The 16322-nt window shown below is 50.4% G+C and overlaps 19 pseudogenes; all 19 read right to left on the bottom strand.

The window, feature by feature from the left end:
• Positions 1 to 417: 417 nt before the first annotated feature.
• On the bottom strand, positions 418 to 537 carry LOC130333971 (5S ribosomal RNA; annotated as a pseudogene).
• A 283-nt stretch (positions 538 to 820) lies between these two features.
• On the bottom strand, positions 821 to 940 carry LOC130352022 (5S ribosomal RNA; annotated as a pseudogene).
• A 480-nt stretch (positions 941 to 1420) lies between these two features.
• On the bottom strand, positions 1421 to 1540 carry LOC130328369 (5S ribosomal RNA; annotated as a pseudogene).
• Positions 1541 to 1622: 82 nt separating this feature from the next.
• On the bottom strand, positions 1623 to 1742 carry LOC130329609 (5S ribosomal RNA; annotated as a pseudogene).
• Positions 1743 to 2019: 277 nt separating this feature from the next.
• Positions 2020 to 2139, bottom strand: LOC130325140 (5S ribosomal RNA; annotated as a pseudogene).
• An 82-nt stretch (positions 2140 to 2221) lies between these two features.
• Positions 2222 to 2341, bottom strand: LOC130352333 (5S ribosomal RNA; annotated as a pseudogene).
• An 82-nt stretch (positions 2342 to 2423) lies between these two features.
• On the bottom strand, positions 2424 to 2543 carry LOC130345434 (5S ribosomal RNA; annotated as a pseudogene).
• An 888-nt stretch (positions 2544 to 3431) lies between these two features.
• Positions 3432 to 3551, bottom strand: LOC130349292 (5S ribosomal RNA; annotated as a pseudogene).
• A 486-nt stretch (positions 3552 to 4037) lies between these two features.
• LOC130349281 (5S ribosomal RNA) lies at positions 4038 to 4157 on the bottom strand (annotated as a pseudogene).
• A 1068-nt stretch (positions 4158 to 5225) lies between these two features.
• On the bottom strand, positions 5226 to 5345 carry LOC130315116 (5S ribosomal RNA; annotated as a pseudogene).
• Positions 5346 to 6426: 1081 nt separating this feature from the next.
• LOC130352013 (5S ribosomal RNA) lies at positions 6427 to 6546 on the bottom strand (annotated as a pseudogene).
• A 682-nt stretch (positions 6547 to 7228) lies between these two features.
• Positions 7229 to 7348, bottom strand: LOC130347507 (5S ribosomal RNA; annotated as a pseudogene).
• A 1854-nt stretch (positions 7349 to 9202) lies between these two features.
• On the bottom strand, positions 9203 to 9322 carry LOC130352687 (5S ribosomal RNA; annotated as a pseudogene).
• A 284-nt stretch (positions 9323 to 9606) lies between these two features.
• Positions 9607 to 9726, bottom strand: LOC130335816 (5S ribosomal RNA; annotated as a pseudogene).
• An 878-nt stretch (positions 9727 to 10604) lies between these two features.
• LOC130315376 (5S ribosomal RNA) lies at positions 10605 to 10724 on the bottom strand (annotated as a pseudogene).
• A 1465-nt stretch (positions 10725 to 12189) lies between these two features.
• On the bottom strand, positions 12190 to 12309 carry LOC130334049 (5S ribosomal RNA; annotated as a pseudogene).
• Positions 12310 to 12593: 284 nt separating this feature from the next.
• On the bottom strand, positions 12594 to 12713 carry LOC130322160 (5S ribosomal RNA; annotated as a pseudogene).
• An 871-nt stretch (positions 12714 to 13584) lies between these two features.
• On the bottom strand, positions 13585 to 13704 carry LOC130334038 (5S ribosomal RNA; annotated as a pseudogene).
• A 284-nt stretch (positions 13705 to 13988) lies between these two features.
• On the bottom strand, positions 13989 to 14108 carry LOC130322149 (5S ribosomal RNA; annotated as a pseudogene).
• Between the last annotated feature and the right edge of the window lie 2214 nt (positions 14109 to 16322).

The raw sequence follows: 16322 nt of genomic DNA, 5'->3' as shown, positions 1-16322 counted from the left end.
AGCGGAAGGCAGCAATAGAGCAAAATGTCAACCGGGATTCCCAGCCAGTCTCCCATGCCAGTACTTACCGGGTCCTAAGCTGGGTAGCAGACTGCGATCTGACAAGAGCAGGTGCGTTCAGCTTAGGATGGCTGTTGACATCTTCACGCCTTGTATACTGTGGATTTAAGCATCAATAAATATTTTTTTTAATCGGAGAGGAAGGCGGCAACAGATCAAAATGTCAATAGCACCTTGGATTGCCAGCCAGTCTCTCATGCCCGTACTTGCCGGGCAGCAGTCTGCGATCTGACAAGAACAGGCGCATTCAGCTTAGGATAGCCGTAGACGGCTTCACACCCTGTATATTGTGGATTTAAGCATCAATAAATCCTTTTCGGAATCGGAGCAAAATGTCTACAGAGCTACAGAGCAAAATGTCAACAACACCTGAGATTCCCAGCCAGTCTCCCATGCTGGTACTTACCGGGCCCTAAGCTGTGTAGCAGTCTGCGATCTGACGAGAGCAGGCGCGTTCAGCTTAGGATGGCCGTTAACAGCTTCACGCCCTTTATACTGTGCATTTAAGCATCAATAAATCCTTTTCGGAATCGGAACGGAAGGCGGCAACAGAGCAAAATGTCAACGGCAGCCGGGATTCCCAGCCAGTGTCCCATGCCGGTACTTACCGGGCCCTAAGATCTGTACCAGTCTGCGATCTGACGAGAGCAGGCGCGTTAAGCTTAGGATGGCCGTCGACAGCTTCACACCTTGTATACTGTGGATTTAAGCATCAATAAATTATTTTCGGAATCGAGCGGAAGGCAGCAATAGAGCAAAATGTCAACGGCAACCGGGATTCCCAGCCAGTCTCCCATGCCAGTACTTACCGGGCCCTAAGCTGGGTAGCAGTTTGCGATCTGATGAGAGCAGGCGCGTTCAGCTTAGGATGGCCATTGACAGCTTCATGCTTTTTATACTGTGCATTTAAGCATCAATAAATCCTTTTCGGAATCGGAACAGAAGGCGGCAACAGAGCAAAATGTCAACTGCACCCGGGATTCCCAGCCAGTCTCCAATACCGGTACTTACTGGGCCCTAAGCTGCGTAGCAGTCTGCGGTCTGACGAGAGCAGGCGCGTTCAGCTTAGGATGGCCGTTGACATCTTCACGCCCTGTATACTGTGGATTTAAGCATCAATAAATATTTTTTTTAATCGGAGAGGAAGGCGGCAACAGAGCAAAATGTCAATAGCACCTTGGATTGCCAGCCAGTCTCCCATGCCCGTACTTGCCGGGCAGCAGTCTGCGATCTGACAAGAACAGGCACATTCAGCTTAGGATAGCCGTAGACGGCTTCACACCCTGTATACTGTGGATTTAAGCATCAATAAATCCTTTTCGGAATCGGAGCAAAATGTCTACAGAGCTACAGAGCAAAATGTCAACAACACCTGAGATTCCCATCCAGTCTCCCATGCTGGTACTTACCGGGCCCTAAGCTGGGTAGCAGTCTGCGATCTGATGAGAGCAGGCGCGTTCAGCTTAGGATGGCCGTTGACAGCTTCACGCCCTTTATACTGTGCATTTAAGCATCAATAAATCCTATTCCGAATCGGAGCGGAAGGCGGCAACAGATTAAAATGTCAACTGCACCTGGGATTCCCAGCCAGTCTCCCATGCTGGTACTTACCAGGCCCTAAGCTGGGTAGCAGTCTGCGATCTGACGAGAGCAGGCGCGTTCAGCTTAGGATGGCCGTTGACAGCTTCACACTTTGTATACTGTGGATTTAAGCATCAATAAATAATTTTCGGAATCGGAGCAGAAACAGAGCAAAATGGCAACTGCACCCGGGATTCCCAGCCAGTCTCCCATGCTGGTACTTATCAGGCCCGACGCTGGGTAGCAGTCTGCGATCTGACGAGAACAGGCGCATTCAGCTTAGGATGGCCATAGACATCTTCACACCCTGTATACTGTGGATTTAAGCATCAATAAATCCTTTTCGGAATCGGAGCGTAAGGTGGCAACAGAGCAAAATGTCAACGACACCTGGGATTCCCAGCCAGTCTCCCATGCTGGTACTTACCAGGCCCTAAGCTGGGTATCAGTCTGCGATCTGACGAGAGCAGGCGCGTTCAGCTTAGGATGGCCGTTGACAGCTTCACCCCCTTTATATTGTGGATTTAAGCATCAATAAATAATTTTCCGAATCGAAGCGGAAGGCGGCAACAGATTAAAATGTCAACTGCACCCGGGATTCCCAGCCAGTCTCCCATGCTGGTACTTTCCAGGCCCTAAGCTGGGTAGCAGTCTGCGATCTGACGAGAGCAGGCGCGTTCAGCTTAGGATGGCCGTTGACAGCTTCTTGATTTTTATATTGTGCATTTAAGCATCAATATATCCTTTTCGGAATCGGAACGGAAGGCGGCAACAGAGCAAAATGTCAACTGCACCTGGGATTCCCAGCCAGTCTCCCATGCTGGTACTTACCGGGCCCTAAGCTGGGTAGCAGTCTGCGATCTGACGAGAGCAGGCGCGTTCAGCTTAGGATGGCCGTTGACAGCTTCACACCTTGTATACTGTGCATTTAGGCATCAATAAATCCTTTTCGGAATCGGAACGGAACGGAAGGCGGCAACAGAGCAAAATGTCAACGGCAGCCGGGATTCCCAGCCAGTGTCCCATGCCGGTACTTACCGGGCCCTAAGATCTGTACCAGTCTGCGATCTGACGAGAGCAGGCGCGTTGAGCTTAGGATGGCCGTCGACAGCTTCACACCTTGTATACTGTGGATTTAAGCATCAATAAATTCTTTTCGGAATCGGAGCGGAAGGCAGCAATAGAGCAAAATGTCAACTGCACCCGGGATTCCCAGCCAGTCTCCCATGCCAGTACTTACCGGGCCCTAAGCTGGGAAGCAGTCTGCAATCTGACAAGAGCAGGCGCGTTCAGCTTAGGATGGCCGTCGACAGCTTCACACCTTGTATACTGTGGATTTAAGCATCAATAAATATTTTTTTTAATCGGAGAGTAAGGCGGCAACAGATCAAAATGTCAATAGCACCTTGGATTGCCAGCCAGTCTCCATGCCCGTACTTGCCGGGCAGCAGTCTGCGATCTGACAAGAACAGGCGCATTCAGCTTAGGATAGCCGTAAACGGCTTCACACCCTGTATATTGTGGATTTAAGCATCAATAAATCCTTTTTGGATTCGGAGCAAAATGTCTACAGAGCTACAGAGCAAAATGTCAACAACACCTGAAATTCCCAGCCAGTCTCCCATGCTGGTACTTACCGGGCCCTAAGCTGGGTAGCAGTCTGCGATCTGACGAGAGCAGGCGCGTTCAGCTTAGGATGGCCATTAACAGCTCCATGCCCTTTATACTGTGCATTTAAGCATCAATAAATCCTTTTCCGAATCGGAGCGGAAGGCGGCAACAGATTAAAATGTCAACTGCACCCGGGATTCCCAGCCAGTCTCCCATGCTGGTACTTACCAGGCCCTAAGCTGGGTAGCAGTCTGCGATCTGACGAGAGCAGGCGCGTTCAGCTTAGGATGGCCGTTGACAGCTTCACACTTTGTATACTGTGCATTTAAGCATCAATAAATCCTTTTCGGAATCGGAACGGAAGGCTGCAACAGAGCAAAATGTCAGCGGCAGCCGGGATTCCCAGCCAGTGTCCCATGCCGGTACTTACCGGGCCCTAAGATCTGTACCAGTCTGCGATCTGACGAGAACAGGCACATTCAGCTTAGGATGGCCGTAGACAACTTCACACCCTGTATACTGTGGATTTAAGCATCAATAAATCCTTTTCGGAATCGGAGCGTAAGGCGGCAACAGAGCAAAATGTCAACGACACCTGGGATTCCCAGCCAGTCTCCCATGCTGGTACTTACCGGGCCCTAAGCTGGGTAGCAGTCTGCGATCTGACGAGAGCAGGCGCATTCAGCTTAGGATGGCGGTTGACAGCTTCTCGCCCTTTATACTGTGCATTTAAGCATCAATAAATCCTTTTCCGAATCGGAGCGTAAGGCGGCAACAGATTAAAATGTCAACTGCACCCGGGATTCCCAGCCAGTCTCCCATGCTGGTACTTACCAGGCCCTAAGCTGGGTAGCAGTCTGCGATCTGACGAGAGCAGGCGCGTTCAGCTTAGGATGGCCGTTGACAGCTTCACGCCTTGTATATTGTGGATTTAAGCATCAATAAATATTTTTATTAATCGGAGAGGAATGCGGCAACAGAGCAAAATGTCAATGGCACCTTGGATTGCCAGCCAATCTCCCTTGCCGGTAACTGCTGGGCAGCAGTCTGCGATCTGAGGAGAGCAGGCACGTTCAGGCTTAGGATGGCCGTTGACAGCTTCACACCCTGTATATTGTGGATTTAAGCATCAATAAATCCTTTTCCGAATCGGAACGGAAGGCGGCAACAGAGCAAAATGTCAACGGCACCCGGGATTCCCAGCCAGTGTCCCATGCCGGTACTTACCGGGCCCTAAGCTGGGGAGCAGTCTGCGATCTGACGAGAGCAGGCGCGTTCAGCTTAGGATGGCCATTGACAGCTTCATGCTTTTTATACTGTGCATTTAAGCATCAATAAATCCTTTTCGGAATCGGAGCGGAAGGCGGCAACAGAGCAAAATGTCAACTGCACTCGGGATTCCCAGCCAGTCTCCCATGCCGGTACTTACCGGGCCCTAAGCTGGGTAGCAGTCTGCGACCTGACGAGAGCAGGCGCGTTCAGCTTAGGATGGCCGTTGACAGCTTCTCGCCCTTTATACTGTGCATTTAGGCATCAATAAATCCTTTTCGGAATCGGAACGGAAGGCGGCAACAGAGCAAAATGTCAATGGCAGCCGGGATTCCCAGCCAGTGTCCCATGCCGATACTTACCGGGCCCTAAGATCTGTACCAGTCTGCGATCTGACGAGAGCAGGCGTGTTCAGCTTAGGATGGCCATTGACAGCTTCATGCTTTTTATACTGTGGATTTAAGCATCAATAAATATTTTTTTTAATCGGAGAGGAAGGCGGCAACAGATCAAAATATCAATAGCACCTTGAATTGCCAGCCAGTCTCCCATGCCCGTACTTGCCGGGCAGCAGTCTGCGATCTGACAAGAACAGGCACATTCAGCTTAGGATATCCGTAGACGGCTTCACACCCTGTATACTGTGGATTTAAGCATCAATAAATCCTTTTCGGAATCGAAGCGAAGGCGGCTACAGAGCAAAATGTCAACAACACCTGGTATTCCCAGCCAGTCTCCCATGCTGGTACTTACCGGGCCCTAAGCTGGGTAGCAGTCTGCGATCTGACGAGAGCAGGTGCGTTCAGCTTAGGATGGCCGTTGACAGCTTCATGCACTTTATACTGTGCATTTAAGCATCAATAAATCCTTTTCCGAATCGGAGCGGAAGGCGGCAACAGATTAAAATGTCAACTGCACCCGGGATTCCCAGCCAGTCTCCCATGCTGGTACTTACCAGGCCCTAAGCTGGGTGTCAGTCTGCGATCTGACGAGAGCAGGCGCATTCAGCTTAGGATGGCCGTTGACAGCTTCACACTTTGTATACTGTGGATTTAAGCATCAATAAATCCTTTTCGGAATCGGAACGGAAGGCGGCAACAGAGCAAAATGTCAACGGCAGCCGGGATTCCCAGCCAGTGTCCCATGCCGGTACTTACCGGGCCCTAAGATCTGTACCAGTCTGCGATTTGACGAGAGCAGGCGCGTTAAGCTTAGGATGGCCGTCGACAGCTTCACACCTTGTATACTGTGGATTTAAGCATCAATAAATTATTTTCGGAATCGGAGCGGAAGGCAGCAATAGAGCAAAATGTCAACGGCAACCGGGATTCCCAGCCAGTCTCCAATGCCAGTACTTACCGCGCCCTAAGCTGGGTTGCAGTCTGCGATCTGACGAGAGCAGGCGCGTTCAGCTTAGGATGGCCATTGACAGCTTCATGCTTTTTATACTGTGCATTTAAGCATCAATAAATCCTTTTCGGAATCGGAACGGAAGGCGGCAACAGAGCAAAATGTCAACTGCACCCGGGATTCCCAGCCAGTCTCCCATGATGGTACTTAATGGGCCCTAAGCTGGGTAGCAGTCTGCGATCTGACGAGAGCAGGCGCGTTCAGCTTAGGATGGCCGTTGACATCTTCACGCCTTGTATATTGTGGATTTAAGCATCAATAAATATTTTTATTAATCGGAGAGGAAGGCGGCAACAGAGCAAAATGTCAATGGCACCTTGGATTGCCAGTCAGTATCCCATGCCGGTAACTGCCGGGCAGCAGTCTGCGATCTGAGGAGAGCAGGCACGTTCAGGCTTAGGATGGCTGTTGACAGCTTCACACCCTGTATATTGTGGATTTAAGCATCAATAAATCCTTTTCCGAATCAGAGCGGAAGGCGGCAACAGATTAAAATGTCAACTGCACCCGGGATTCCCAGTCAGTCTCCCATGCTGGTACTTACCAGGCCCAAAGCTGTGTAGCAGTCTGCGATCTGATGAGAACAGGCGCATTCAGCTTAGGATGGCCGTAGACATCTTCACAACCTGTATACTGTGGATTTAAGCATCAATAAATCCTTTTCGGAATAGGAGCAAAATGTCTACAGAGCTACAGAGCAAAATGTCAACAACACCTGAGATTCCCAGCCAGTCTCCCATGCTGGTACTTACCGGGCCCTAAGCAAGGTAGCAGTCTGCGATCTGACGAGAGCAGGCGCGTTCAGCTTAGGATGGCGGTTGACAGCTTCACACTTTGTATACTGTGCATTTAAGCATCAATAAATCCTTTTCGGAATCGGAACGGAAGGCGGCAACAGAGCAAAATGTCAACGGCAGCCGGGATTCCCAGCCAGTGTCCCATGCCGGTACTTACCGGGCCCTAAGATCTGTACCAGTCTGCGATCTGACGAGAGCAGGCGTGTTCAGCTTAGGATGGCCATTGACAGCTTCATGCTTTTTATACTGTGCATTTAAGCATCAATAAATCCTTTTCGGAATCGGAGAGGAATGCGGCAACAGAGCAAAATGTCAATAGCACCTTGGATTGCCAGCCAGTCTCCCATGCCCGTACTTGCCGGGCAGCAGTCTGCGATCTGACAAGAACAGACACATTCAGCTTAGGATAGCCGTAGACGGCTTAACACCCTGTATACTGTGGATTTAAGCATCAATAAATCCTTTTCGGAATCGGAGCGGAAGGCGGCTAAAGAGCAAAATGTCAACAACACCTGGGATTCCCAGCCAGTCTCCCATGCTGGTACTTACCGAGCCCTAAGCTGGGTAGCAGTCTGCGATCTGACGAGAGCAGGCGCGTTCAGCTTAGGATGGCCGTTGACAGCTTCTCGCCCTTTATACTGTGCATTTAGGCATCAATAAATCCTTTTCGGAATTGGAACGGAAGGCGGCAACAGAGCAAAATGTCAACGGCAGCCGGGATTCCCAGCCAGTGTCCCATGCCGGTACTTACCGGGCCCAAAGATCTGTACCAGTCTGCGATCTGACGAGAGCAGGCGCGTTAAGCTTAGGATGGCCGTAGACAGCTTCACACCTTGTATACTGTGGATTTAAGCATCAATAAATTATTTTCGGAATCGGAGCGGAAGGCAGCAATAGAGCAAAATGTCGACGGCACTGGGATTCCCAGCCAGTCTCCCATGCCAGTACTTACCGGGCCCTATGTTGGGTAGCAGTCTGCGATCTGACGAGAGCTTAGGATGGCCATTGACAGCTTCATGCTTTTTATACTGTGCATTTAAGCATCAATAAATCCTTTTCGGAATCGGAGAGGAAGGCGGCAACAGAGCAAAATGTCAATAGCACCTTGGATTGCCAGCCAGTCTCCCACGCCCGTACTTGCCGGGCAGCAGTCTGCGATCTGACAAGAACAGGCACATTCAGCTTAGGATAGCCGTAGACGGCTTCACACAATGTATACTGTGGATTTAAGCATCAATAAATCCTTTTCGGAATCGGAACGGAAGGCGGCAACAGAGCAAAATGTCAACGGCAGCCTGGATTCCCAGCCAGTGTCCCATGCCGGTACTTAACGGGTCCTAAGATCTGTACCAGTCTGCGATCTGACGAGAGCAGGCGCGTTAAGCTTAGGATGGCCGTCGACAGCTTCACACCTTGTATACTGTGGATTTAAGCATCAATAAATTATTTTCGGAATCGGAGCAGAAGGCAGCAATAGAACAAAATGTCAACGGCAACCGGGATTCCCAGCCAGTCTACCATGCCAGTACTTACCGGGCCCTAAGCTGGGTAGCAGTCTGCGATCTGACGAGAGCAGGCGCGTTCAGCTTAGGATGGCCATTGACAGCTTCATGCTTTTTATACTGTGCATTTAAGCATCAATAAATTCTTTTCGGAATCGGAACGGAAGGCGGCAACAGAGCAAAATTTCAACTGCACCCGGGATTCCCAGCCAGTCTCCCATGCCGGTACTTACTGGGCCCTAAGCTGGGTAGCAGTCTGCGATCTGACGAGAGCAGGCGCGTTCAGCTTAGGATGGCCGTTGACATCTTCATGCATTGTATATTGTGGATTTAAGCATCAATAAATATTTTTATTAATCGGAGTGGAAGGCGGCAACAGAGCAAAATGTCAATGGAACCTTGGATTGCCAGCCAGTCTCCCACGCCGGTATCTGCCGGGCAGCAGTCTGCGATCGGAGGAGAGCAGACACGTTCAGCTTAGGATGGTCGTTGACAGCTTCACACCCTGTATATTGTGGATTTAAGCATCAATAAATCCTTTTCCGAATCGGAGCGGAAGGCGGCAACAGATTAAAATGTCAACTGCACCCGGGATTCCAGCCAGTCTACCATGCTGGTACTTACCAGGCCATAAGCTGGGTAGCAGTCTGCGATCTGACGAGAGCAGGCGCGTTCAGCTTAGGATGGCCGTTGACAGCTTCACGCCCTTTATACTGTGGACTTAAGCATCAATAAATAATTTTCGGAATCGGAGCAGAAACAGAGCAAAATGTCAACTGCACCCGGGATTCCCAGCCAGTCTCCCATGCTGGTATTTACCAGGCCCGAAGCTGGGTAGCAGTCTGCGATCTGACGAGAACAGACACATTCAGCTTAGGATGGCCGTAGACATTTTCACCCCCTGTATACTGTGGATTTAAGCATCAATAAATCCTTTACGGAATCGGAGCGGAAGGCGGCAACAGAGCAAAATGTCAACGACACCTGGGATTCCCAGTCAGTCTCCCATGCTGGTACTTACCGGGCCCTAAGCTGGGTAGCAGTCTGCGATCTGACGAGAGCAGGCGCGATCAGCTTAGGTTGGCCGTTGACATCTTCTTGTCCTTTATATTGTGCATTTAAGCATCAATAAATCCTTTTCGGAATCGGAACGGAAGGCGGCAACAGAGCAAAATGTCAACGGCAGCCGGGATTCCCAGCCAGTGTCCCATGCCGGTATTTACCGGGCCCTAAGATCTGTACCAGTCTGCGATCTGACGAGAGCAGGCGCGTTAAGCTTAGGATGGCCGTCGACAGCTTCACACCTTGTATACTGTGGATTTAAGCATCAATAAATTCTTTTCGGAATCGGAGCGGAAGGCAGCAATAGAGCAAAATGTCAACGGCACCTGGGATTCCCAGCCAGTCTCCCATGCCAGTACTTACCGGGCCCTAAGCTGGGTAGCAGTCTGCGATCTGACGAGAGCAGGCGCGTTCAGCTTAGGATGGCCATTGACAGCTTCATGCTTTTTATACTGTGCATTTAAGCATCAATAAATCCTTTTCGGAATCGGAGCTGAAGGCGGCTACAGAGCAAAATGTCAACAACACCTGGGATTCCCAGCCAGTCTCCCATGCTGGTACTTACTGGGCCCTAAGCTGGGTAGCAGTCTGCGATCTGACGAGAGCAGGCGCGTTCAGCTTAGGATGGCCGTTGACAGCTTCACGCTCTTTATACTGTGCATTTAAGCATCAATAAATCCTTTTCCGAATCGGAGCGGAAGGCGGCAACAGATTAAAATGTCCACTGCACCCGGGATTCCCAGCCAGTATACCATGCTGGTACTTAGCAGGACCTAAGCTGGGTAGCAGTCTGCGATCTGACGAGAGCAGGCGCGTTCAGCATAGGATGGCCGTTGACAGCTTCACACTTTGTATACTGTGCATTTAAGCATCAATAAATCCTTTTCGGAATCGGAACGGAAGGCGGCAACAGAGGAAAATGTCAACGGCAACTGGGATTCCCAGCCAGTGTCCCATGCCAGTACTTACCGGGCCCTAAGCTGGGTAGCAGTCTGCAATCTGACGAGAGCAGGCGCGTTCAGCTTAGGATGGCCATTGACAGCTTCATGAATTTTATACTGTGCATTTAAGCATCAATAAATCCTTTTCGGAATCGGAGAGGAAGGCGGCAACAGAGCAAAATGTCAATAGCACCTTGGATTGTCAGCCAGTCTCCCATGCCCGTTCTTGCCGGGCAGCAGTCTGCGATGTGACAAGAACAGGCACATTCAGCTTAGGATAGCCGTAGACGGCTTCACACCCTGTATACTGTGGATTTAAGCATCAATAAATCCTTTTCGGAATCGGAGCGGAAGGCGGCTAAAGAGCAAAATGTCAACAACACCTGGGATTCCCAGCCAGTCTCCCATGCTGGTACTTACCAGGCCCTAAGCTGGGTAGCAGTCTGCGATCTGACGAGAGCAGGCGCGTTCAGCTTAGGATGGCCGTTGACAGCTTCACGCCCTTTATACTGTGCATTTAAGCATCAATAAATCCTTTTCGGAATCGGAACGGAAGGTGGCAACAGAGCAAAATGTCAACTGCACCCGGGATTCCCAGCCAGTCTCCCATGCTGGTACTTACTGGGCCCTAAGCTGGGTAGCAGTCTGCGATCTGACAAGAGCAGGCGCGTTCAGTTTAGGATGGCCGTTGACATCTTCACGCCTTGTATATTGTGGATTTAAGCATCAATAAATATTTTTATTAATCGGAGAGGATGGCTGCAACAGAGCAAAATGTCAATGGCACCTTGGATTGCCAGCCAGTCTCCCATGCCGGTAACTGCCGGGCAGCAGTCTGCGATCTGACGAGAGCAGGCGCGTTCAGCATAGGATGGCCGTTGACAGCTTCACACTTTGTATACTGTGCGTTTAAGCATCAATAAATCCTTTTCGGAATCGGAACGGAAGGCGGCAACAGAGCAAAATGTCAACGGCAACTGTGATTCCCAGCCAGTGTCCCATGCCAGTACTTACCGGGCCCTAAGATCTGTACCAGTCTGCGATCTGACGAGAGCAGGCGCGTTAAGCTTAGGATGGCCATTGACAGCTTCACGATTTTTATACTGTGCATTTAAGCATCAATAAATCCTTTTCGGAATCGGAACGGAAGGCGGCAACAGAGCAAAATGTCAACGGCAGCCGGGATTCCCAGCCAGTCTCCCATGCCGGTACTTACTGGGCACTAAGCTGGGTAGCAGTCTGCGATCTGACGAGAGCAGGCACGTTCAGCTTAGGATGGCCGTTGACATCTTCAAGCATTGTATAATGTGGATTTAAGCATCAATAAATATTTTTATTAATCGGAGAGGAAGGCGGCAACAGAGCAAAATGTCAATGGCACCTTGGATTGCCAGCCAGTCTCCCACGCCGGTATCTGCCGGGCAGCAGTCTGCGATCTGAGGAGAGCAGACACGTTCAGCTTAGGATGGCCGTTGACAGCTTCACACCCTGTATATTGTGGATTTAAGCATCAATAAATCCTTTTCCGAATCGGAGCGGAAAGCGGCAACAGATTAAAATGTCTACTGCACCCGGGATTCCAGCCAGTCTACCATGCTGGTACTTACCAGGCCCTAAGCTGGGTAGCAGTCTGCGATCTGACGAGAGCAGGCGCGTTCAGCTTAGGATGGCCGTTGACAGCTTCACACTTTGTATACTGTGGATTTAAGCATCAATAAATAATTTTCGGAATCGGAGCAGAAACAGAGCAAAATGTCAACTGCACCCGGGATTCCCAGCCAGTCTCCCATGCTGGTACTTACCAGGCCAGAAGACTGGGTAGCAGTCTGCGATCTGACGAGAACAGACACATTCAGCTTAGGATGGCCGTACACATCTTCACACCCTGTATACTGTGGATTTAAGCATCAATAAATCCTTTACGGAATCGGAGCGGAAGGCGGCAACAGAGCAAAATGTCAACGACACCTGGGATTCCCAGTCAGTCTCCCATGCTGGTACTTACCGGGCCCTAAGCTGGGTAGCAGTCTGCGATCTGACGAGAGCAGGCGCGTTCAGCTTAGGTTGGCCGTTGACATCTTCTCGTCCTTTATACTGTGCATTTAAGCATCAATAAATCCTTTTCGGAATCGGAACGGAAGGCGGCAACAGAGCAAAATGTCAACGGCAGCCGGGATTCCCAGCCAGTGTCCCATGCCGGTACTTACCGGGTCCTAAGATCTGTACCAGTCTGCGATCTGACGAGAGCAGGCGCGTTAAGCTTAGGATGGCCGTCGACAGCTTCACACCTTGTATACTGTGGATTTAAGCATCAATAAATTATTTTCGGAATCGGAGCGGAAGGCAGCAATAGAGCAAAATGTCAACGGCACCTGGGATTCCCAGCCAGTCTCCCATGCCAGTACTTACCGGGCCCTAAGCTGGGTAGCAGTCTGCGATCTGACGAGAGCAGGCGCGTTCAGCTTAGGATGGCCACTGACAGCTTCATGCTTTTTATACTGTGCATTTAAGCATCAATAAATCCTTTTCGGAATCGGAGAGGAAGGCGGCAACAGAGCAAAATGTCAATAGCACCTTGGATTGCCAGCTAGTCTCCCATGCCCGTACTTGCCGGACAGCAGTCTGCGATCTGACAAGAACAGGCACATTCAGCTTAGGATAGCCGTAGACGGCTTCACACAATGTATACTGTGGATTTAAGCATCAATAAATCCTTTTCGGAATCGGAACGGAAGGCGGCAACAGAGCAAAATGTCAACGGCAGCCGGGATTCCCAGCCAGTGTCCCATGCCGGTACTTACCGGGCACTAAGATCTGTACCAGTCTGCGATCTGACGAGAGCAGGCGCGTTAAGCTTAGGATGGCCGTCGACAGCTTCACACCTTGTATACTGTGGATTTAAGCATCAATAAATCCTTTTCCGAATCGGAGCGGAAGGCGGCAACAGATTAAAATGTCTACTGCACCCGGGATTCCAGCCAGTCTACCATGCTGGTACTTACCAGGCCCTAAGCTGGGTAGCAGTCTGCGATCTGACGAGAGCAGGCGCGTTCAGCTTAGGATGGCCGTTGACAGCTTCACACTTTGTATACTGTGGATTTAAGCATCAATAAATAATTTTCGGAATCGGAGCAGAAACAGAGCAAAATGTCAACTGCACCCGGGATTCCCAGCCAGTCTCCCATGCTGGTACTTACCAGGCCCGAAGACTGGGTAGCAGTCTGCGATCTGACGAGAACAGACACAGTCAGCTTAGGATGGCCGTAGACATCTTCACACCCTGTATACTGTGGATTTAAGCATCAATAAATCCTTTACGGAATCGGAGCGGAAGGCGGCAACAGAGCAAAATGTCAACGACACCTGGGATTCCCAGTCAGTCTCCCATGCTGGTACTTACCGGGCCCTAAGCTGGGTAGCAGTCTGCGATCTGACGAGAGCAGGCGCGTTCAGCTTAGGTTGGCCGTTGACATCTTCTCGTCCTTTATACTGTGCATTTAAGCATCAATAAATCCTTTTCGGAATCGGAACGGAAGGCGGCAACAGAGCAAAATGTCAACGGCAGCCGGGATTCCCAGCCAGTGTCCCATGCCGGTACTTACCGGGCCCTAAGATCTGTACCAGTCTGCGATCTGACGAGAGCAGGCGCGTTAAGCTTAGGATGGCCGTCGACAGCTTCACACCTTGTATACTGTGGATTTAAGCATCAATAAATTATTTTCGGAATCGGAGCGGAAGGCAGCAATAGAGCAAAATGTCAACGGCACCTGGGATTCCCAGCCAGTCTCCCATGCCAGTACTTACCGGGCCCTAAGCTGGGTAGCAGTCTGCGATCTGACGAGAGCAGGCGCGTTCAGCTTAGGATGGCCACTGACAGCTTCATGCTTTTTATACTGTGCATTTAAGCATCAATAAATCCTTTTCGGAATCGGAGAGGAAGGCGGCAACAGAGCAAAATGTCAATAGCACCTTGGATTGCCAGCCAGTCTCCTATGCCCGTACTTGCCGGACAGCAGTCTGCGATCTGACAAGAACAGGCACATTCAGCTTAGGATAGCCGTAGACGGCTTCACACAATGTATACTGTGGGTTTAAGCATCAATAAATCCTTTTCGGAATCGGAACGGAAGGCGGCAACAGAGCAAAATGTCAACTGCACCCGGGATTCCCAGCCAGTCTCCCATGCCGGTACTTACTGGGCCCTAAGCTGGGTAACAGTCTGCGATCTGACGAGAGCAGGCGCGTTCAGCTTAGGATGGCCGTTGACAGCTTCACACCCTTTATACTGTGCATTTAAGCATCAATAAATCCTTTTCCGAATCGGAGCGGAAGGCGGCAACAGAGCAAAATGTCAACTGCACCCGGGATTCCCAGCCAGTCTCCCATGCCGGTACTTACTGGGCCCTAAGCTGGGTAACAGTCTGCGATCTGACGAGAGCAGGCGCGTTCAGCTTAGGATGGCCGTTGACAGCTTCACACCCTTTATACTGTGCATTTAAGCATCAATAAATCCTTTTCCGAATCGGAGCGGAAGGCGGCAACAGATTAAAATGTCAACTGCACCTGGGATTCCCAGCCAGTCTCCCATGCTGGTACTTACCAGGCCCTAAGCTGGGTAGCAGTCTGCGATCTGACAAGAGCAGGCGCGTTCAGCATAGGATGGCCGTTGACAGCTTCACACTTTGTATACTGTGCATTTAAGCATCAATAAATCCTTTTCGGAATCGGAACGGAAGGCGGCAGCAGAGCAAAATGTCAACGGCAACCGGGATTCCCAGCCAGTGTCCCATGCCAGTACTTACCGGGCCCTAAGATCTGTACCAGTCTGCGATCTGACGAGAGCAGGCGCGTTTAGCTTAGGATGGCCATTGACAGCTTCACGATTTTTATACTGTGCATTTAAGCATCAATAAATCCTTTTCGGAATCGGAACGGAAGGCGGCAACAGAGCAAAATGTCAACGGCAGCCGGGATTCCCAGCCAGTCACCCATGCCAGTACTTACTGGGCCCTAAGCTGGGTAGCAGTCTGCGATCTGACGAGAGCAGGCGCGTTCAGCTTAGGATGGCCGTTGACATCTTCACGCATTGTATAATGTGGATTTAAGCATCAATAAATATTTTTATTAATCGGAGAGGAAGGCGGCAACAGAGCAAAATGTCAATGGCACCTTGGATTGCCAGCCAGTCTCCCACGCCGGTATCTGCCGGGCAGCAGTCTGCGATCTGAGGAGAGCAGACACGTTCAGCTTAGGATGGCCGTTGACAGCTTCACACCCTGTATATTGTGGATTTAAGCATCAATAAATCCTTTTCCGAATCGGAGCGGAAGGCGGCAACAGATTAAAATGTCAACTGCACCTGAGATTCCAGCCAGTCTACCATGCTGGTACTTACCAGGCCCTAAGTTGGGCAGCAGTCTGCGATCTGAGGAGAGCAGGCGCGTTCAGCATAGGATGGCCGTTGACAGCTTCACACTTTGTATACTGTGCATTTAAGCATCAATAAATCCTTTTCGGAATCGGAACGGAAGGCGGCAACAGAGCAAAATGTCAACGGCAACCGGGATTCCCAGCCAGTGTCCCATGCCAGTACTTACCGGGCCCTAAGATCTGTACCAGTCTGCGATCTGACGAGAGCAGACGCGTTAAGCTTAGGATGGCCATTGACAGCTTCATGATTTTTATACTGTGCATTTAAGCATCAATAAATCCTTTTCGGAATCGGAACGGAAGGCGGCAACAGAGCAAAATGTCAACTGCACCCTGGATTCCTAGCCAGTCTCCCATGCCGGTACTTACTGGGCCCTAAGCTGGGTAGCAGTCTGTGATCTGACGAGAGCAGGCGCGTTCAGCTTAGGATGGCAGTTGACATCTTCAGACTTGTATATTGTGGATTTAAGCATCAATAAATATTTTTTTAATCGGAGAGGAAGGCGGCAACAGAGCAAAATGTCAATGGCACCTTGGATTGCTAGCCAGTCTCCCATGCCGGTAACTGCCAGGCAGCAGTCTGCGATCTGAGGAGAGCAGGCACGTTCAGGCTTAGGATGGCCGTTGACAGCTTCACACCCTGTATATTGTGGATTTAA

Source organism: Hyla sarda, chromosome 1, assembly GCF_029499605.1.
Source record: "Hyla sarda isolate aHylSar1 chromosome 1, aHylSar1.hap1, whole genome shotgun sequence".
Taxonomy (NCBI): Eukaryota; Metazoa; Chordata; class Amphibia; order Anura; family Hylidae; genus Hyla; species Hyla sarda.
This window is presented reverse-complemented; position numbering and strand designations above follow the sequence as displayed.